General features: G+C 46.3%; 1 long non-coding RNA gene across 1 annotated transcript in view; it reads left to right on the top strand.

The window, feature by feature from the left end:
* LOC108638306 overlaps positions 1-22686 on the top strand; it is a 31849-nt gene that overhangs the window by 3330 nt on the left and 5833 nt on the right. Inside the window, exon 2 of the long non-coding RNA XR_001919758.1 lies at positions 14321-14379. This is a non-coding gene — a long non-coding RNA (uncharacterized LOC108638306). The remainder of the gene's footprint in view (positions 1-14320; positions 14380-22686) is intronic.

The following is a 22686-nucleotide window of genomic DNA, read 5'->3' on the forward strand; positions in this document are numbered from 1 at the left end:
AACTTTAAGCTGGATGGGACCAGTTTAGGGAGGAGCTTATGCCGCTGAGTCAAGAGAAGTGGGAGAGGAGGACAGAAGGTTCTTCCAGGAAGGCAGCTGTGATGTAGTTTCCATGACAATGAAGAAGATTCTGTCAGATCCTGGACAGAACTCTCCAGTCCCAGGATCTCTTAAGGATGCCCAATGTTTCTGAGTTTTTCCATTTCTCTGGAGGGCCCCAGTCTCCCTGGACAGTAAGTGCCTCTTCTCCGTTCCTCATCCAGGGTTATGGCTGAGGGGCCCTCCCTCGCTGGCTCTGGCTGAGTGCTGGCTGAATGGAAGAAGATACTGCTGCTGTTTCCAATGGCCTCTGATTCAACATCCAGGCTCAGAGCAGTGACACCTCCAGGGGAAACATTTGAGCCTCTTCCAGGGCTTGAGATAGTTGGGGAGAGGAAGGAATAGAGGGGCTGGAAGTTTCTGTTGGAAGTCTTATCACAATAACCAACATTTAAAGACTTCCCTGGCAGTTCAGTGGTTAAAGACCCTGCTTTCAAAGTAGGGCACATATGTTCGATCTCTGGTTAGGAAAATAAGATCCCACGTGCCATGAGGTTCAGCCAAATAATAATAATAATAATATTTTTATTAACATTTCTACAATACACTGTGGAAAATTCTTAAAGAGATGGGAATACCAGACCACCTTACCTGCCTCCTGAGAAACCTGTTTGCAAGTCAAGAAGCAACAGTTAGAATAGGACATGGAACAACAGACTTGTTCAAAATTGGGAAAGGAATACATCAAGGCTGTTTACTGTCACCCTGCTTATTTAACTTACATGCAGAGTACATCATGTGAAATGCTGGCCTGGATGAACCATAGGCGGAAATCAAGATTGCTGGGAGAAATATCAATAACCTCAGATATGCAGGTGATACCACCCTGATGGCAGAAAGTGAAGAGGAACTAAAGAGCTTCTTAAGGTGAAAGAGGAGGGTGAAAAAGCTGGCTTGAAACTCAGCATTCAAAAAATGAAGATCATAGCATCTGGTCCCATCACTTCATGGCAAATAGATAGGGAAACAATGGAAACAGTGACAGACTTTATTTTCTTGGGCTCCAGAATCACTGCAGATGGTGACTACAGCCACAAAATTAAAAGATGCTTGCTCCTTGGAAGAAAATCTATGACAAACCTAGACAGTGTATTAAAAAGTAGAGGCATCACTTTGCTGACAAAGGTCCATATAGTCAAAGCTATACGTATTTGGTTTATGCAGTAGTTATGTATGGATGTGAGAGTTGGATTATAAAGAAGACTGAACACTGAAGAATTGATGCTTTTAAACTATGGTGTTGGAGGATACTTTTTTGAGAATCCCTTGGACAGCGAGGAGACCAACCAGTCAATCCTAAAGAAAATCAATCCTGAATATTCATTGGAAGAACTGATGCTGAAGCTTAAGCTCCAATACTTTGGCTAATTGTGAAGAGCCGACTCATTAGAAAAGACCCTGATGCTGGGAAAGATTGAAGGCAGGAGGAGAAGGGGTTGACAGAGGCCGAGATGGTAGGATGACATCACTGACTCAATGGGCATGAGTCTGAGCAAACCCTGGAAGACGGTGAAAAACAGGGAAAGCTGGCTTGTTGCAGTCTATGGGGTTGCAAAGATTCAGACATGACTGAGCGACTGAACAACAGCAATAACATGTACTGAGCACATCCATATGCCATGACCTGCTGCAAACACTTGACCTGTATTTACTCCTGAAACCTTCACAGCAGTCCTGTGAAGGGGCACCTTCATTTTACAAATAGGGAAACTGAGGCCTTAGAAGCACATCTACCCTCAAGGATCTGCTCAACAGACTTGAGGACATTCCAAACAGACTCATGGGCCCAAAGACTACGTTTTGAGTGAACACACAACGAAACAGGTGGAGGACATGCCTGAGCCACAGAGTATACATGGACATACCCAAATGAAGGAAGCTCACAGTCCCCTCCTGGACACACAGCTTCATGGAGGACACACACAACATCCAGGAGACAGTGAAGGACAGGGAAGTCTGGTGTGCTACAGTTCATGGGGTTGCAAAGAGTGAGACACAACTGAGTGACTGAACAACAACACACAACATACCTCCTTACACCCCCCATTATACCTTTGGTGGGGGCTGTGCAGGTAAATGCTTCCTTCTCTAGAATAATGGGGCTGGACTCTGACTTGTTTCCCAGGAATATAAGATATAAAATGTAAATGAGGATTTTAGATATGCAGACATTTAACAAAGGCAACCTGGTACTTACCTGAGAGCTGAAAGTTTGGAGCACTGGGATGAGGAGTGAGAGACACTTAGATTAGACCAGGAGGCCCAGGAGCCATCAGAGAAGCAGGGTCCCCCAGATGGCCTTTCAGAGTATAGGATGCTGAGTGACCTACCCAGTCTAACTGATTGGGGGACAGAAATTTCTCCAGAGCCCTGGCTTCCTTGCTGTGTGAAAGAGCTGAGAGTTTCAGGGGCTTAAAGCAGGGAGCTGAGAGGGTAACCCAGCTTAACAGTAAGGCCAGATGGATGAGATAAACAGGGTCAAGTGGTAACCTATTGTCCCTTTATGTATGTGTGTGTGTTAGTCGCTCAGTGATGTCCGGCTCTTTGCGACCCCATGAGCTGTAGCTGGCCAGACTCCTCTGTCCATGGAATTTTCTAGACAAGAATACTGGAGAGGGTAGCCATTCCCTTCTCCAGGGGATCTTCCCAATCCAGAGATTGAGCCTGGGTCTCCTGCATTGAAGGCAGATTCTTTATCATCTGTGCCAGCAGGGAAGCCCTTTAGTGTCTTCCAAACTGGAGATGTCACCAAAGGGAATGAATCAGAGAATAGGGTCTGGCTCTGGAGTTGGGGGAGCATGGGGTCTTTCCCATGGGCTGGTGGCTTTCCAGGTGGCCCTAGTGGTAAAGAATCTGCCTCCAGTGCAAGAGACATGAGATGTGGATTCGATCCCTGGATTGGGAAGTTCCCCTGGAAAAGGGAATGGCTATCCACTCCATTTCTTGCCTGGAGAATCCCATGGACAGAGGAGCCTGGCGAGCTATACAGTCCATGGGGTTGCAAAGAGTTCACTACAACTGAAGTGACTTAGCATGAGCACTATGGGCTGATGGGTCAGAAAAAAGAAAGTGCCACTTTTGGACTTCACTTTGGACTCTTGGACTGTCCTTGTCTCACAGTCTGACTTTCTCATAATACTTCCTCTATACTGCAGGGGTTCTGAGCCTAGTGTCCATGGATACACTACGCCCTGAAACTGTCTGCAGCTGTGTGTTTTGCTGATGAGAGGTCAGAGGTTTTATCAGAGCCATCACAGATGAGTGTGTGATCCCCCACCTCCCCCAGGTTAAGAACCACTGCCCTAATGTCTTTCATCCTAGATATCTTCACAAAGTGAAAGTGAAGTCGCTCAGTCATGTCCGACTCTTTGCAACCCCGTGGACTGTAGCCTACCAGGCTGCTCCGTCCATGGGATTCTCCAGGCAAGAATACTTGTGGGGGTTGCCATTTGCTTCTCCAGGGGATCTTCCTGACTTAGAGATTGAACCCGGGTCTCCCGCATTTCAGGCAGATGCTTTAAACTCTGAGCCACCAGGAAGCCCTTATCTTCACAAACTTCTTGTCAATTTATGTGATCTTAAAAGTGGTTGAAAAGGCAGCATTTTGGAAACTCTGCTTGGGAGCGAGTGAGGCAAATGCTTCCCTTGTTCCTTTCTATCTTCCACTTAGCTGGAGAACCCTCTTGAGATGACACACCCCTCCACCCCCCACCTGCCACTCCCCGGACCCCGCAGGAAAGGGAGAGGCTCTCCCTGCAGACAGCTGGCTGGGAGCACGTGGGCTGGCTAGAGGAAAGGTAGAGGTAAAGCGGATCTCTTGAGCAACCCCAGAGGGCGCCCTGGTAGAGGAGAGCTGTCCCAGGAGAAAAGTCCTAAAGATGAAGCTGTGGGCAGAAACGGACCTCTCTTTCTCTTGGATGTTGCAGGGATGGAATGTACTTGGGAACCTTGGGAGAAAAAGGAGGAGGTGGTAACCACAGCCTGACTCTCGTGAGATCTTGTGCAGCAGCTAGAGTCCACAGTCAGGAATCTGAGATGGGAGGTTCTTCTCCCCCATCTGCCCCCGCCTCAACCCACCCAGAGTGATTCTCAGGAGCAGAGGGACGGACACAGTGACCTCCATGGGGCCAAGCTAGTCCCTGGAAAGTGTTGATTTTTAGGACTGCCCCCACCCCTGGGAAGTCACCTTTTGGAGAGCTATGTAAGAACTGGTCAGATACCCTATGAGGAACATTTCAATATTTGTAAACAAGGCTAAATAAATCTGTCCTCCTTTCATCTGTAATATTGTCTGGGGAGAAAATTTGAGCCTAGTGGTGGGAAGAGTCTAGGAGGTCAAAGGGTGTCCCTGAGGAAAGTCATTTTTCTTTTCAGAAGGTGCTGTTGACTTCAGCTTTTCCTTTTTGCTGCTACAGCCACTCAGGACTCTCCTATGTAAAAGCCAAGTCTTCTTTGTCTTGCTCTGTCTCTTCCGCTAATAAAATTAGTTTATTTATTTATTTATTGGCTGCCCTGTGTAGCATGCGAGACCTTAGTTCCCAGGGATCAAACTCAGCCCCCCTGCAGTGGAAGCACAGAGTCTTAACCACTGGACCACCAGGGAAGTCCCTCCCCTATTAGTTTAGGTTTCAACCCTTGGTATTTAGACAAGGCAGCCCTGCTCAGGAAGGAGCCATCTCTGAAAACTGCAGGATCTAACAGTATCTTTTTTTTTTCTTCCCCTTTTGAAATTTTTCCCTTTCTGTCAAAGATAGACAAACGGACAAATGTCAGCAGCCTGAAGGATGAGAGAGGAGTAGGTGCCAGTTGGGCAGAATCCATGATGATTCTTTTCCCTTTTTAATTAAGTGAGGATTTGAATTATGAGGGGCCATAGCTCCCGCTGGGCGGGGCGCTGCCAAGGGGAGGCAATTTCTCTCTTTACAGATTAAATGCCATTTATTCCACTTAGTCTCTCCTCAGTTCTCTGAGAGTGTCTATATTTGCTCTTGTCATCTCGAATAATGGACCACTGAGTGGATGCCCCAGCTCACTAAGGCAGTGGCAGGGAACTCACAGCGGGCTGAAGCCTGGATGCTTGGCTTCCCCTGGACTCTTTGTGGAGGAAAGAGTGGTGGTGGTGGTGGTGGTGGGGGGGGAATTCGTGATTTTATTTCCGCATGTTTTTTTCCCCCCAAATTAAAAACTCTTGTTACCCCACGCCCCTGAGTCCCCCTGAGGCATCATAAGGGCTTCTCTGCAACTCGGGGGACTGCTGCTATAGATTTGTTTCTCCTGTTGATTCTCAGCTGTCCTGGCTGGCGACCCCAGCCCAGATTTAGCTGGTAATTTGCAGCCATGGTTGGTTGATTTACCATCTGGGGCCATGGAACCCAGAACCCATAACCCAGGAAATGATGCTTCGTTCTGGCAAAGGCGCTGCCTTCTTTTCACTTCGTGGGGACCAAACACCTGGGTGGAGAGAGGATGGCAGAAAAGAAGGATGTTAGGGGAATGCATGCTGAGAGGACACAATACCTCTCCCAGGTATTCTGGATGGGACCCAGGTGTTCTGGATCCCAGTTTGAGTTTCCAAAATGTGGAGTTTTCACGTGTGCTTGTGTACTTTGCATTTTATTGTTTTCCTAAGCCTTTTCAGATAGGTTATCCAATTCCATTTCCCCAGTATTCTTCGAAGTAAGTCTTTTTAGTTCCATTTTATAGTTGAGTACTGTAAAGTTGAGACATCAATCTGCCTTCTGTCACCTGAGGGTGGAGGTGGGGGGGATGGGAGAATGGACCAGACTCCCACTTCCTGATTCCCTGTTAGCGCTCCATTCAGCTCTAGGAGCATCCTCATCTGAGAGCCAGGTAGAGACAAAAGCATATTGTTCTTACCACCCTGATCCCCAGTCCTCTGATATCCTGACCCAGCTGACCCTTCCTTCCCTGTCGTTTCTTTCTTATGTTCTTTTTTCCCCCTACAAGTCCCATTTTCTTGTTATTACCTGTTAGGGTCTTTTAAATTGTGTATCTTCTTAGGGGGTGGTTCAGTATTTTCTTAAATTGCACATCAGACACGAATGTCTCCCACAAAGGGAAAACTCATGGTGGGGGGAAGCATTTTGCTCCCTAGAAATTGAGAATGTAAAGTATATTTAATTAAAATGATAAATCTGATTTTCAGTTTTGTTTTTACTACTGCTAAAACTAATCTATTTTATGCACATTTGCAGAAGGCTGCAGCCATCAAATCAGAGAATATTAGAACTGGGAGGCACCTGGAGATCTTTCTGGGCCAAACCTTTCATTTTATAGACAAAGAAACTGAGTCTTGATTGGGGAAGGGACCCCTGAAGTTCCAGTGATACGTGAAGGGCTGGTTCTTCACGGTCCCACCTTCTTTCCTTACTTAACTGACTGGTGTATCTCAAGGGCAGGACTCTTCTAGCTGTGCTTCTCTCTCTTTAAAATTTTCTCTCCGCAACCCTCCTCCCCCGCCCCGCCCCACCCCTTGCAAACTGCTGCTGGGTGGGGCTTGGCCTCTGGAACTCCTCCCATGCCTTCCCAGATGGTACAGATCACTTTTCTACCCAGTTCTTCTGATCTCTGACTTTCCTGGCTTCCCAGGCTGGATCCTTATTCTCAGAATCATTTGGAGTGATTTTAAATTGTGTTTGGTTCTCTGTAATTTTCTCTCTGCTTCTTGAAGGTAGTAACCAGACCTTTTTTTTTTTTTGGTCCCAACTGTGTCTGCAGAGTTGAAAGCAGAAGCTATTGAATTGACTTTTTATGTTGATTTTGCTTAAAATAAGTTGGCCAACCAGAGGTGTAGAATTGGTATAAAATTTAAAGGCTCAAGAGACAGTTTTCTATGACAGTTAACCTGGGGTATCCTTTAATGCACATTAATGAAGTCTCCTTTATGTACAGTTGGGAAGGTCCCCTGGAGGAGGAAATGGCAACCCACTCCAGTATTTTTGCCTAGAGAATCCCATGGACGGAGGAGCCTGGCGGGCTACAGTCCATGGGGTCGCAAAAAGTTGGACACGACGAAGTGACTAATACTAATACTTAATACTGGCTTAAAACAAGGTTGGTAAATGTTCCAAACCATTATTGATCTGAACAGGTAAGACATGCATTTGGTACAAAATTCAAAAGTCATATAAGGCTCTGGCAAAATTTTATCATCTCTCCTCTGGCAACCCATTTTGTATTACTAGAGGCAGCTGAGATGTTCAATTTCTTGGGCATTCTTGGTGAGACAAACAGTACACATATACACAGCAGTTGCAGAGCCTGCACGCATGCTGAATCTCCTCTCCTTTGTTCGCACAGACTGGACATGACTAATATCAAGAGCCAAAGAAACTTCATCCTGACAGAGCCAGGACTAACCAGAGAGCACGTCATTCAGTAAGCTGGACTAGAACTCGTGCTGCTGCTGCTAACTAGGACTCCTAGAGGTAGTTCTATGCACTATCAAGATGATTGTGTCCCTCTCGCCCACCTCCCACACAGTTAACAAACTAGAACAAACTGAGTGGGCTTCACTGATGGTTCAAATGGTAAAGAATCCGCCTGAAATGTAGGAGACCCGAGTTCTATCCCTGGGTCAGGAAGATCCCCTAGAGAAGGGAATGGCTATTCACTCCAGTATTTTTGTCTGGAGAATTCCACGGACAGAGGAGCCTGGTGGGCTACAGTCTGTGGACTTGCAAAGAGTGAGACACAACTGAAACACAACTTTCATTTTTGGCTCAGGACGAAAGATAATGGGTAGAAAATGCCAAGTTAACAGGGATAAGCCCCATTTCAGTCTCTCTGTAAATGTATGTGCAAGGTGTCTCTGGCTGCCTCCTTTCCCCAGTGTATCCGGACTTTACAGCCTCCTCCACTTAGGCCTCTCTAGCTTCCGGTGTCTGGGCTGATGTTTGGATGGGGGCATCAGATTTTCTGGGCAGAGCTAGGCTAGCTATGTGGTCAGTGGCCCCCCATGGAAGGGAGGAGGCTGAGTCCCAGTAACCTGAAAACTCCTCTCAGGGAGATCAGGCAGGGATGCTGCCAGGGTGAAAAGGAGAAACCAGGTGAGGTGAGGATGGGCTGCCGCTCTTTTCAGTCCTCCTGACTACTCCTTCACCTTCCCTCCATCTCCTCCAGGCTGCTGTCCTGGGGAAGCCTCCATAGCTGGTTGGCCATGGATTTGGATTTGCCTGCTCACAGGCAAACTGACCTTTCTCATTTACTGGATATTGGTGGCCAGGCTCATTTCAAGTCTAGGGAGAGAGGATTTGAGGTCCCCAGGGTCTAGACTTTGGTCCCTGGGTTGGGCAGATCCCCTGGAGGAGGGTATGGCAACCCACTCCAGTATTCTTGTCTGGAGACTCCCTTGGACAGAGGAGCCTGGTGGGCTAGTGTTACAGAGTTGGATGCCACTGAGCATGGCATGACATGGGTCTAGTCTGCAGTGGCTGTTGAGATGCTATGCTTCTGGGGACAAGGTGTTCTGCCTTATTTGACAGAAAAGTGGGGATCTAATTAAGAGGCAGGAAGGGGGTTTATGGGTCCATGTGTGTGTAGGTACATAAGTCATTGCTTAATTTCTCACTTCCAAGAAATCAGAAAGCTGCAGTAATTTCTTCAGAATGAGGAGTCCCTCCATCTCACCCCTACCCTATAACTCCCCATTGTCTGCAGGATACAATCCCAGCTCCCAAACATGGTCTCCAAAGTGTTCATACTCCCCAGCCCCATGCTTTTTTTTTTTAAGAAGATGCTGTTTCAAAAATTTTTTTGTTTATTTACTTAGGCTGTTTTGGGTCTTCCTGCTGTTGGGCTTTTCTCTAGGTGGGACAAGCAGGGGCTATTCGTCACTGCAGTGCATGGGCTTCTCATTGTGGTGCCTTCTCTTATTACAGAGCATGGGCTCTAGGGCACATGGGCTCAGTAGTTGAAGCTCCCAGGCTCTAGAGCACAAGCCCACCAACGGTGATGCGCCTGCTTAGTGCTCTGCAGCATGTGGGATCTTCCCGGGCCAGGGATCGGACCCGTGTCTCCTGCGCTGGCAGGCAGATTCTTTACCACTGAGCCACCAGGGAAGCCTCCAGTCCCTTACTTAATACCAAGCTCATCACCATTCTGAGGCACAGGTTTCCTTTTGGGTTTCTGCCCCTTTGCAAATGCTACTTCTTCAGCCTGAAAGAAGCACAGATTCATCTGTACTTCCACAGATATTCATCAACAGATGTTCATCTACAGATGAAATTTGTTTGTCTACAGGTGAAATCTCACAAGGCCCAGATGAAGTGTTTCCTCCTCATTTTCCCAACAAATTACCAACATCTGCTGGATCATAGAAAAAGCAAGGGAATCAAAAAATAAACATCTACTTCTCCTTCACTGACCATGTCAAACCCTTTGACTGTGTAGATCACAACAAACTGTGGAAAATTCTTAAAGAAATGGGAATACCAGACTACATTACCTGTCTCCTGAGAAACCTGTGTGCAGAATAAGAAGAAACAGTTGACCAGGGAATGAAACAACGGACTGGTTCAAAATTGAGAAAGGAGTATGTCAAGACTGTATATTGTCGCCCTGCTTATTTAACTTATATGCAGAGTGCATCATGTGAAATGCTGGACTGGATGACTCACAAGCTGGAATTAAGATTGCTAGGCGGGAGAGATATCAACAACCTCAGATATGCAAATAATCCTACTCTAATGGCAGAAATTGAAAAGGAACTAAAGAGCCTTTTGATGAATGTGAAAGAGGACAGAGAAAAAGCTGGCTTAAAACTCAACATTGAAAAAACTAAGATCATAGCATCCAGTCCCATCAGTTCAGTTCAGTTGCTCAGTTGTTTCTGACTCTTTGTGACCCCACGGACTGCAGCATGCAAGCCCTCCCTGTTCATCATCAATTTCCGGAGTTTACTCAAACTCATGTCCATTGAGTCGGTGATGCCATCCAACCACCTCATCCTCTGTTGTCCCCTTCTCCCGCCTTCAATCTTTCCCAGCATCAGGGGCTTTTCAAATGAGTCAGTTCTTTCCATCAGGTGGCCAAAGTACTGGAGTTTCAGCTTCAACATCAGTCCCTCCAATGAATATTCAGAACTGATTTCCTTTAGGATGGACTGGTTGGATCTCCTTGCAGTCCAAGGGACTCTCAAGAGTCTTCTCCAACACCACAGTTCAAAAGCATCAATTCTTCGGCGCTCAGCTTTCTTTATAGTCCAGCTCTCACATCCATACATGACTACTGGAAAAACCATAACCTTGACTAGGCAGACCTTTGTTGGCAAAGTAATGTCTCTGCTTTTTAATATGCTGTCTAGGTTGGTCATAACTTTCCTTCCAAGAAGTCAGCGTTTTTTAATTTCATGGTTGCAGTCATTATCTGCAGTGATTTTGGAGCCCCCCAAAATAAAGTCTGACACTGTTTCCACTGTTTCCCCATCTATTTGCCATGGAGTGATGGGACTGGATGCCATGATCTTAGTTTTCTGAATGTTGAGCTTTAAGCCAACTTTTTTACTCTCCTCTTTCACTTTCATCAAGAGGCTCTTTAGTTCTTCACTTTCTGCTATAAGGGTGGTGTCATCTGCAAATCTGAGGTTATTGATATTTCTCCTGGCAGCCTTGATTCCAGCTTGTGCTTCATCCAACCCAGCATTTCTCATGATGTACTCCACGTATAAGTTAAATAAGCAGGGTGACAATATACAGCCTTGACGTACTCCTTTTCCTATTTGGAACCAGTCTGTTCCATGTCCAGTTCTAACTGTTGCTTCCTGACCTGCATACAGATTTCTCAAGAGGCAGGTCAGGTGGTCTGGTATTCCCATCTCTTTCAGAGTTTTCCATGGTTTATTGTGATCCATACAGTCAAAGGCTTTGGCATAATTAATAAAGCAGAAATAGATGTTTTTCTAGAACTCTCTTGCTTTTTCGATGATCCAATGAATGTTGGCAATTTGATCTCTGGTTCCTCTGCCTTTTCTAAAACCAGCTTGAACATCTGGAATTTCACGGTTCACGTATTGTTGAAGCCTGGCTTGGAGAATTTTCAGCATTACTTTACTAGCGTGTGAGATGAGTGCAATTGTGCAATAGTTTGAGCATTCTTTGGCGTTGCCAGTCCCATCACTTCATGGCAAATAGATGGAAAACAATGGAAACAATGACAGACTATTTTCTTGGGATCCAAAATCACTGCGGATAATGACTGCAGCCATGAAGTTAAAAGATGCTTGATCCTTGGAAGGAAAGCTATGACAAACCTAAACAGCATATTAAAAAGCAGAGATCACTTGCTGACAAAGTCCATATAGTCAAAGCTATGGTTTTCTTTCAGTAGTCATGTACACTTGTGAGAGTTGGACCATAAAGAAGCCTGAGCACCGAAGAATTGATGCTTTTCAATTGTGGTGCTGGAGAAGACTCTTGAGAGTCCCTTGGACAGCAAGGAGATCCAACCAGTCAATACTAAAGGAAGGAAATCAACCTTGAATATCCACTGGGAGGACTACTGATGCTGAAGCTGGAGCTCTAATACTTTGGCCACCTGATGGAAAGAGCTGACTCACTGGAAAAGACCCAGATGCTGGGGAAGATTGAGGGCAGGAGGAAAAGGGGGCAACAGAAGATGAAATGGTTGGGTGGCATCACTGTCTCAGTGGACATGAGTTTGAGCAAACTGTGGGAGATAGTGAAGGACAGGGAAGCCTGGTAAGCTGCAGTTCATGGAGTTGCAAAAAGTCGGACACAATTTATTGACTGAACAACACTTAACCCAGCAGAGCCCCTTCCTCAAGTTGGACAGGACATTGAGAGTAGGCCTCTCCTGGAGGGATACCTGGTCTCCTGCATTGCTGGCATGAGTTTGCTCAGCTCTCTCCCCTTAGAACTTTCTAGCTCTATGACTTTGGAAAAGTTACTTAACTCCTCTGAGCCCCACAGGTGTGTGATATGAAATAACTGAGTAACACATGTTAAATGGTTGACCTGGACATGGTGAGGGCTGAAAGAGAGGTTTGCTGTTATTTTGGGCTGTCATTTACGATGTACTCCCATCTCCTAGTATAGCTCCTGGCATGCAGCAGTTGCTCAATAAAAGAAAAAAATGGGTTCATTCATTAATCAATTGCATTCCACCACACCCTCCCACCTCAACCCCAGAGATGCTGTTATTTCTCCAAATTTGGAACCTCAGATGTAGCATCTGTTTGCTGTTTCCTTTAGTCTGGTGTTTCCTCTGGAAGGCAGGGCCTCTGGGGCTCCACACAAATTGACACCTGTCCCCACCCCGACTCCATCCCAGATATCAGGTAGCAGAGGATGTCCTGAAGTGGCAGTCGGCAAACCAAGGTGTGAACATTTGTCCAATGAAATAGCATGAGACAGAGAATCGGAGGGATTCAGGCTCCAACTACTGTTCCTGGCTGTGTGACCTTGGGCAAGTTACTTAACCTCTCTGAGTCCCCCGGTTGTGGCATGAAAATGTAGAGATGGGTGAGACTCAGTAGTATAAAGTTGCACAGAGATTATTCTCATGGTCCTCCTTCCCTGCCTTGGAAGACTGATATAGCAGGGTCAGAACTTAGGGTTTCCAGAATTTGAAATTCTGAAGGGCCCAGCAAAGAGGGGTAGACCAGAGCCACCACTGTTACCCTAGCCACAGAAAAACAGGTGACTTGGAGGGCATGGGCAGATACCCTCCTACCAGGGCCCCCGGGAAAAGGCACCATGACTGTGGCTCAGGGCTGCCATGTTTCTGCCTTCACATGCAATTGCAGCAACTGGGTTTTGAGCCCAAAGCACAACTCCCAAGACTTCCCTGATTGTCCAGCGGCTAAAACTCCATGCTCCCGATGGAGGCGACTTAGGTTTGATCCCTGCTCCGGAAGCTAGATCCCACATGCTGCAACTAAAGATCTTGCACGCTGCAATGAAGGCTAAAGAACCCATGTGCCACAATTAAGACCCAGTGCAACCATATATGTATGCATATATATTATATATATACTGAATTATATATATATGCAACCATATATATATAAAAAACAGAAGATGTCCTGAAGTGGCAGTTAGCAAACCAAGGTGTGAACATTTGTCCAATGAAATAGCATGAGACACAGAATCGGAGGGATTCAGGCTCCAACTACTGTTCCTGGCTGTGTGACCTTGGGCAAGTTACTTAACCTCTCTGAATCCCCTGATTGTGGCATGAAAATGTACAGAAACATTTCACATACATAAAGTGTTAGTTGCTCAGTACTGTCCAACTCTGTGACCCTATGGACAGTAGCCCACTAGGTTTCTCTGTGGGATTCTCTAGGCAAGAACACTGGAGTAAGTAACTGTTCCCTTCTCCAGGGGAAAAGACCTGATTCGTTGGAAAAGACTCTGATGCTGGGAAAGATTGAGGGTGGGAGAAGAAAGGGGTGACAGAGGATGAGATGGTCAGATGGCATCACCAACTCAATGGGCATGAGTTTGAGCAAACTCCAGGAGATAGTAAAGCCTGGCGTGCTGCAGTCCATGGGGTCACAAAAATTTGCACACGACTCAGCAAATGAACAACAAATATATTTTTTAAAAACCGCTTTGAAAGCAATTAGAATAATGTCTTAAAAAAAAAAAAAGCCCAAGTCCCTCCCCACTATCTGAACAGAGAAAGTAAGCTTCACAACTCCTGAGTGGGAAGGTCGCAAAGTCACCCAGGCCCCCTCTCTCTGCCCCAGGGAGGACACACACATATATCAGTGTGATTCTGGAGTCTCTATCCTCGGCAGAGAGCAGCAGAGACCAAGTGAGGAACTGAGATGCCAGACTGGGTGAGAGGGATCCCGCTTAGAAGGACTTCCAGGGAAAACCGCTGCTGAGCGGAGCCTCTTCAGATCGGAGCTGGGGAAGCCAGCTCCCTCAACTTTGCGTTGACATATACTTCCCCCAGGTTGCCTTCGGTGCCTCAAACTTGAGTTATGAAAAATGTTGTTATTATTATAATATTTCATGGCCAACTCCCTCCCACCTCCCCGACTAGACAGGAAGCCTCTGGCAGGTAGAGGCCTGTTCTGCAACAAACCCCTTCCCCCAGCACCCACTCACCTGCTTCCTTCCTTCACAGATACTTACTGAGCATTGATGTAGGTGCCAGGGACCCGACTTGAATGCCTGAGGCTCATCCTTTCGGGGTGTCAGCTGCTAAATCTCCCCGTTTGGTCTCCCAGGTTCCCCAAGGAAAAAATTCACCTACTCCATCCCAGAAGACGACAGTGGATCCAGCCTGGTAAGGAGACGCCACGAGTGGTGTGCTTGCAATGAAAACCATTTTCTGCGTTCTTCCTTCCCATAGTACCAGGGGTGATGCTCCTATGGAAAACTTTTAATTATTTATTTTCGGCTGTGCTGAGTCTTTGCTGCTGCACTCGGGCTTTCTCTAGTTGTGGTGAGTGGTGGTTCCTCTCTAACTGCAGTGCGTGGGCTTCTCATTTGGGTGGCTTCTCCTGTTGCTTCAGTAGTCCTGGCTCAAGGGACCCAGGCTCAGCAGTTTTGGTGCACGGGCTTAGTTGCTCCACAGCATGTAGACTCTTCCCGGATCAGGGACAGAACCCGTGTCCTCTGCATTGTCAGGCGGATTCTCAACCATTGGACCACTAGGAGAGTCTCCCAAGGAAAATTCACATGTAGTATCTGGAATCTCAGTGGGGAAGCAAGCTCAGGCTCCCTTCAGAAAAATCCCTGTGGCCCAGACCCGGCCTGAGCCCTGGGAAACACATCCAAGGTCACTGGCATGTGCAGGCATGGGCAAGGTCAGGGCCAATGGGAGCCTCTCTTTCCCTCACACTGGCTTAGAATTTCTCACTTAGCTCTGGGGACAGCCAGTTTAGACACCTGGCCTGGGATTGCAGAGCTAAGATTCCAAAGAAAAAATTCCAGGGCAAATATCTCAAGAGTTTTAGTTTCCCTGCTTTCAAGCTTTCCATGATCCCTTTCACACCATCCTAGAATCTTCTAACTTAGCCTCTTGCTTCCCAGGCTCCTGCCATTGGTCCTGATATCCTCAAAGCCTGGAATACCCTTTTCCCAACCCTGTACCCGAATCCTACCTCCTCCAATGCCAGATCCAATGCCACCTCCTCCAAGAAGTCTCCCTTGATCCTCCCAGGGAGAATGCATCTCTCTCTCTCTCTCACTGGAACATCCAAGTTCAGGCTGTGGTTAGGACTTTGGCTTTCAAAATCAGACAAGACTGATTCATAGGCTGGCTCTGCCCCTTTCCAGAGAAGTTCTCTCTTCTCACTGTGCCTGTGTGTATAAGTGTACATACGAAGCTTCAAGTTGAGAACTTTCAAAGATGCGAACGTGCATTTGCACGTCCCATCACATAAGTTGTGAGTGAAATTGCAACTTGCCCTCCGTCTCCTATTGCTGACGATCCTTCAGGTCTACCAACTCCCTCACCTCCTCTCCAGTCAGTAACTCTTCTTGCCTGTTCACCTGACGCCAGCGCCTGTATGCCAGCTGCTGTACTATACTACTGTACTTTTTGAGGTACTGTGCTCTAAGATTTAAAACATTTTCTTTATTATTGTGTGTTTATTTTTTATGTGTTATTTGTGGGAAAAGTATAAACTTATGGCAATACAGTACTGGATAGCCAATTATGCTATTTGGGTACCTAGGCTAACTTTGTCGGACTTAGGAACAAACTGGGCTTATGAACATGCTCTCGGAACAGAATTCATGCGTAGGGGGGCTAATGACAGTACCTCTCCTTTCCCACATCGTTTTTGAGAGGATTAATTGTTTTTACACAGGCTTAGACTAGTGCCTGGTACCTAGTAAGTGTTTTCCCTTGATTTATGACATCCTCCCCATAGCAGAGAATCTTCTCTACCAGAGGGTAAACTCAATCCATAGAAGGAATCCCATGAATATGTGTTGAATGAATGAATGAATGAATGAACCAGGAGGGACTGGACCAGCACTGCAGGTGTGAGCTTTCAAAAGAACTGCTATTGTTGCTGTTCAAGGTGGTCTCCTGGGGTTGATCCCAACAGTGACCCTTTCCACCTTGGTCTGAAGGAAATGCCACCCAAACACAGGGTCTTCTGCCCATCTGATTCTTGGCTATTCCTTGGGGCAAGTTTCCCAAGTGTCTCAGGCTGCCTGGCCTCCTCCATGGGGGTGGAGAAGGAAGGTGGGGGCACAGAGCATGCTGGTTGAAGCCTTTCTTCATAGGTGGTAGAGGGCAGACAAGGGCTGACCTCAGCGGCACTGCAGCCGAGTTCTGCCCTGGGAGAAGCTGTCTTTTCTTACCCAGCCTTCAGGACAGTGAGAGCAGGTTGTATTTGGAGCCCCTCTTCTCCTTGTGTGGATCCAGCTCTGGGAGGCAGAGAGAACTGGAGCCAGATGGCTATGCCACATGGAAGGAAACCCCAAAGCCTCTGCCTCTTTGTCGTCTAACTCTCTGCTCTACCTCCTGGCTCTCCTGATGCCAGAAAGATACAGCCCAAAGGTCCTCTCAGTCTCCTGGGCAGGGTTCCAGCTGGGAAGACAGGTTGTGGTTTGCCTTTTCTCCTGACTTGCCCAGAACTACTTGGTTCCCTCCCTGGCAACCCAACTTGTCACATGTACTCCTACTATTGGTGAATTAGATCTCGTATTTACACTTTAGAGCACAGCTTGGCAGACTATAAAAGATCAGAGAGTAAATACTGTAAGCTTTCTGAGTCACACCATCTCACTTGGAACTACACAGCTCTGCCACCACAGCAGAAAACCATAGACAACATAGACAGCACAGCCATAGACAACAGCTAAACAAATAAGCATTCCCAGGTGGCTCAGTGGTAAAGAATCTGCCTGCCAGTGCAGGAGATGGACAAGACTTAGCGACTAAACACACGCATGTCCCAAACAAGTTATTCATCAAACTTACACTAAAATTTAAATTTCCTATGTTTTCATATGATACAAAATATTGGTTTTTCTTTTGATTTTTTCCAATCATTGAAAAAGTAAGAACCCTCTGGAGCTTATGGGCCTTATAAAAACAAGCATTGGGTTCAACTTGGCCCATGGGCCATGGTTTTCAAAGCTCTGGTCCTTCCATGCCTCTCAGGAGAGCATCCTCTGGCTGCAAACTCAGTTCCAGGGATGCACAAAGCAGCTATCTTCCATTCAGTCTGAGCAAACTGTTCCAGGGGCTGGACTGAGAATCACAGGGGCCCAGAAAACGAGTGAGGCACCCAGCCTGCCCTCAAGGAACTTCTCATCCAATGGAGGGTGGATCCAAGACAAGTCCAAGGAAGATTCTGATACAAAATCAGGAAGGCTGGCATTGTGAGAGAGACCTTGTCTTGTCCATTGAATAAAAAATTCTCTGTGGAATGTAAATTGGTGTAGCCACTATGGAGAACAGTATGGAGTTTCCTTAAAAAACTAAAAATAGGAGCTTCCCTGGTGGTCCAGTGGTTGATCTGCCTTGCTCTGCAGGGGATGAAGGTTCAAACCCTGGTCAGGGAACTAAGATCTCACATGCTGCCTGGAGCTACTGAGCCTGTGCATTCTGGAGCCTGAGGGCATGCCACAATGAAGAGCCCACATGCTGCAAATAAGACCTAATGCAGCCAAAAATAAAGAAATATTTAAAAACTAAAAATAGATTAGCCACATAATCCAGCAATCCCAGTCCTGGGCATATATTCCTAATTTTAAAAGATACCTTAACTCCAATGTTCAATGCAGCATTATTTATAACAGCCAAGAGGTGGAAGCAACCTAAGTGTCCAACTCCACCAGATGAATGGATAAAGAAGATGTGGTGTGTATGTGTGTGCGTGTGTGTGTGTGTGTGTTAGTAGCTCATTTGTGTCTGACTCTTAAAGATCCCATGGACTGTAGCCTGCCAGATTCCTCTGTCCATGAGATTTCCCAGTCAAGAATACTGGAGTAGGTTGCCATTTCCTCCTCCGGGGGATCTTCCCAACCCAGGGATCAAACACATGTCTCCTTCATTGGCAGGCAGATTTTTTACCACTGAGCCACCGAGGAAGCCCAATAGAATATTACTCAGTCATAAAAAAGAATGAAATAATGCCATTTGCAGCCACATGGATGGACCTAGAGATTGTCATACCAAGTAAAGTAAGCTGGACAAACACATATATGATATCATTTATATGTGGAATCTAAAAAATGATACAAATGAACTTATTTACAAAACAGAAACAGACTCACAGACTTAGAAAATAAATGGAGAAAGGTGGGTGTAAATTAGGAGGTTGGGATTAACATATACATACTACTTTATATAGAATAGATCATCAATAAGGACCTACTGTATAGTACAGGGAACTCTACTCAATACTCTCTAATAACCTATATGGGAAAAGACTCTGAAAGAGAATAGTTATAAGTATACGTATAACTGAATCACTTTGCTGCCCACCTGAAACTAACACAACATTGTAAATCAACTATACTCTAAAAAAGTTCTCTGCAACTTGAGTTGAGAGGATTGAGGGAGAGTATTGGGCTCCCTGGGAGAATAAATGTGGCATGAAAGATTTCATAGAGGAAATGGCATTAGAGACTAACTTGAAGAAATCAGACCTCTAGGACTGATCTTCACCCTAGTCTCACTCCAGTGAAAGGGAGCCTTCTGACTTCTGCATAAAAGCATTGAGCACATATACTACTCCCCACTCTCCTCCCCCATAAGCCATCCTTTGGTGGTGGGCTCCTCAGGCCAGGTGCAGGGGCAGGGGCTTGTCTCATTTCTTAGCCTCTGAACTCTCAAGAACATGTTTTTTGGCACTGTTTATTTTGGTATTAGTGTTAAGTCGCTCAGTCATGTCTGACTCTGCAATCCCAGAGACTGTAGCCCACCAGGGTCCTCTGTCCATGGGATTTCCCAGGCAAGAATACTGGAGTGGGTAGCCATTCCCTTCTCCAGGGGATCTTCCCGACCCAGGGATCAAATCCAGGTCTCTTTCTTTGGAGGCAGATTCTTTACCATTTGAGTTACCAGGGAAGTCTCTTGCTAAGACTAAACTGAAGTTGGGATTGGGAGGTGGAGGATGAAAAAGATTTCTGCTAGAAATTGGGCCCAATAGATTGAGTTGTTCCCTCTATTTTATCCAGTTCTCCAGACCCCAGAAAAACATTACCCAAAGAATGTGCCAGCTGTTTTGGGCACAACCTTAGAGTTTCTTTTATTTTTATTTTTATTTTTTTTCTTTTATTTTTTTTTCTTTTTTTTTTTCTCTTTTATTTTTAAAAAATTTATTTTATTTTTGGCTGTGCTGGGTCTTCACTGTGGTTCAAGGGTTTCTCGTTGCTGTGGTTTCTCTTGTTGTGGAGCCCGGGCTCTAGGGTACAGGATCAGTAGTTGTGGCACATGGGCTTTGTTGCTCTGAGGTAAGTGGGATCTTCCCAGACCAACAGTTGAACCTGTGTCTTCTGCACTGGCAGGTGGATTCTCAACCACTGGACCACCAGGGAAGCCCCAGCTTAGAGTTGTTTAGAGGGGACTCTGAGTGTTAAAGCAGTTCTGACTTGGGCAGAGGGAGGATGGGACCCCCAAGAGTAGCTCATCTGAACTTCCCTTATCCCCACTGGATAAGAATCCACCTGCCAGTGTAGAAGACACAGGTTCAATCCCTAGTCTGGGAAGATTATTTGTACTGAGGAGCAGCTGGGCCCCAGAGCCATAACTACTGAGCCTGGGCTGTAGCACCTGAGAGCCATAACTGTTCATGCGCTCCAGTTACTGAAGTCCTCATGCCTAGAGCCTGTGCAACAAGAGAAGTCTCTGCAATGAGAAGCCCGTGCACTGCAACTGAGAGTAGCCCCCACTTGCCACAACTAGAGGAAACCTGTGCAAAGCAATGAAGACTCAGCACAGCCAAAAAAACCAAGAGTAGCTCATTTGTGATCCTGTCCTGAGGCTTATACCTCCCATGTCTTGCCACATAAGATGTGATGCCATTCAGTCAGACAGATGGCAGAGGCATTACTGCATGGCAGATGAAACCACAGGCTCAGGAGGCTGCCCCTTTTTGCTCTGCCACAAATGACCCATCTATAGGGTCTTGAGCAAGTGAGATTGTCTTTCCCTCGATTTTCTCATCTGTAAGTCAACAGTAATGAGTACTGACGTCAGGGAGCTGGTGTGATGATAAAATGAGTTGCTATAGGGGAGCACATTGTCAGATTGTCCTTAAGCGTTCCACAAATGCTAATTCTTATCATCTGATGTCACACTGGGACCCTTCCTTGGGTCCAGGCAGCATCTTGAGTCCTGACTGTTAAGACCACCCCTGTGTCTGATGTAAATCCCACTTGCTGGGACTTCCCTGGTGGTCCAGTGCTTAAGACTTTGCCTTCCAAGGTAGGGGGCTGTGGGTTTGATCCTTGGTCAGGTACTAAAGGGGGCATCCCTGGTGGCTCAGACAGTAAAGAATCTGCCCACAAAAGAATCTGCCTGTTGTGGGAACTAAGATCATACCTGCCTCACTACCAAAAAGACATAAAATACAGAAGCAATATTGTAACAAATTCAATAAAGGCTTTAAGAAAGGTGCATATAAAAAAAATCTTTAAAAAATCAGTGAATCAGTCCCTCCTGCCATAGGTGGACCCCAGCTTCCCTGACAGCCTTCCAGGACAGGGACGCACACGGCCACCTCATGCCGACCCTCTAATCTCAGCTCCTTCCCCTTCTCCCCTCCCCTGTGATTATCATCAACCCACTGGAGCTAGCGGGCGGGCTTGGCTGCGCCCCATGCCCCTTTGAAGTCCGCAGCCAGGTTCCCAGTCCCACACACTGACTTCTGAGAAAGCTGCTTCCCATCAAATCCTGCCGCCAAAAAGACTCCCCTCTTAGGTATTCCTGCCAACTCCGTTTTATAATCTCCACACCGGGGAGGGGGGACAGTATAGGCACTTTGTGCGCAGGAAGGAAGCAATTAAATTATTAGCACTTTGAGAAATTAAACGACATAACTTATGGCAGAATAAGTTTAGCAAAAAAAAACCCCTTGTAATGTGAGAAAACAATTAAAAAGAATTATATAAGGTTGGGCTCGCTCCTTTATTGCAATAGAGTTAGCAGTTCATTGATTATCGTCTTGTTATAATGCAGCAGGATGGTGCGGGCTGCCACGGAGGCAGCGATACTCAGGAAGTGAGATGCTTAGCTAGGTCCTGCAAGAAGATGTAGAGGAGCTGAAAGGTTTTCTTGAAGGGGGATGGGGGAGGGGAGACTGGGGTCAGAGGAGGATCCCTAGAGCAACTCTTGCTTCTTCTGGCTCCTGCTTGATAGACCTTGTCAGTTTCAGCCTGCCCAGACCCTGTGCCAGCAATTCCGCTCCTACTTATTCACCCCAGAGAAACGTTCACATGGCTCCAAAAGGGACATGGACAAGGATGATCCTGAGGCACCCAGAGTGGCCCTCTCTGGGAGAGTAGAAAGGTGAAACAAGATGGATGTGCCAAGCAGCAGCAGCAGCAGCAAGAAGCTACAGACGGCATGCCCATAGAACCACGTGGTTACATCTTAAAAACTTTGTGTCACACAGCAATGAAAAACAGCACATGACTGCTACCTGTACCACATGGAGGAGTCTCCCAGAAAAGTTGAGGGAAAGAAGCAAGACATGAAAGAGGCCCCCACTGTGTGGTTCCATTTAGATGAAGTTCAAGAACAGGCTGAACTAGCAGGTGGTGACAGAAGCTGGAATAGCGGTTACTTCTGGCAGCAGTAGGGAGAAGGGAAAAGTTTATTGACTGGGATGGGGCACAGTGGAACCTTTCTAGGCTGCTGCAAATGTATTATCTTTTGAGCTAGGTGGTGGTTACACAGGTTGTACACATAGATGAAAAACTGAGTTTTATACTTGAGACCACACTTTGCTATATGCATGTCATCCTTCAATAAGGGAGTACAAAGCAAAAAATTTTGCCCAAGGGAAAAATAGGAAACATGGAGGTATGACACAACACCATTTATGCAAATGTAAACCCACAGGCAAGTGAAACAACACTGCCCATCCTCTAAGAACTCAGCAAATGGAAAGATAGACACTATCATTTGCACATAGGCTATGGGGATGGCTCAGACAGTAAAGAAGCTGACTGCAACTCAGGAGATCCAGGTTTGATCCCTGAGGGAAGATCCCCTAGAGTAGGAGATGGCAACCCACTCCAGTACGCTTGCCTTGAGAATTCCACAGACAGAGGAGTCTGGTGGGTTATACAGTCCATGGGTCACAAAGAGTTGGACATGACTAAGTGACTGACATACTTATGGTGATAAAAGGAAATGAATGAATGAATGCAGGAATGAATGAAACCAAGAATAGGGCCTGGCAAAGACTAATTATAATAACAGGCTATGAATGGAGAGTATAGTTAACTTAACTCTGCCTTTGAGGTAGAAGTTTGTAGAAAATCGTTAGTTAATTAATCAGGAGATCTTAGGGCTGAATGTGATCTGTATGGGGTGTTGGGACATTTTGATCTGAGGGGTGAGTGTAGAATCAGTTACCAATGCCTACCAAGGGGCCAAGGAGGCACCTATCTCATG

Source organism: Capra hircus, chromosome 19 (assembly GCF_001704415.2).
Source record: "Capra hircus breed San Clemente chromosome 19, ASM170441v1, whole genome shotgun sequence".
Classification (NCBI taxonomy): domain Eukaryota; kingdom Metazoa; phylum Chordata; class Mammalia; order Artiodactyla; family Bovidae; genus Capra; species Capra hircus.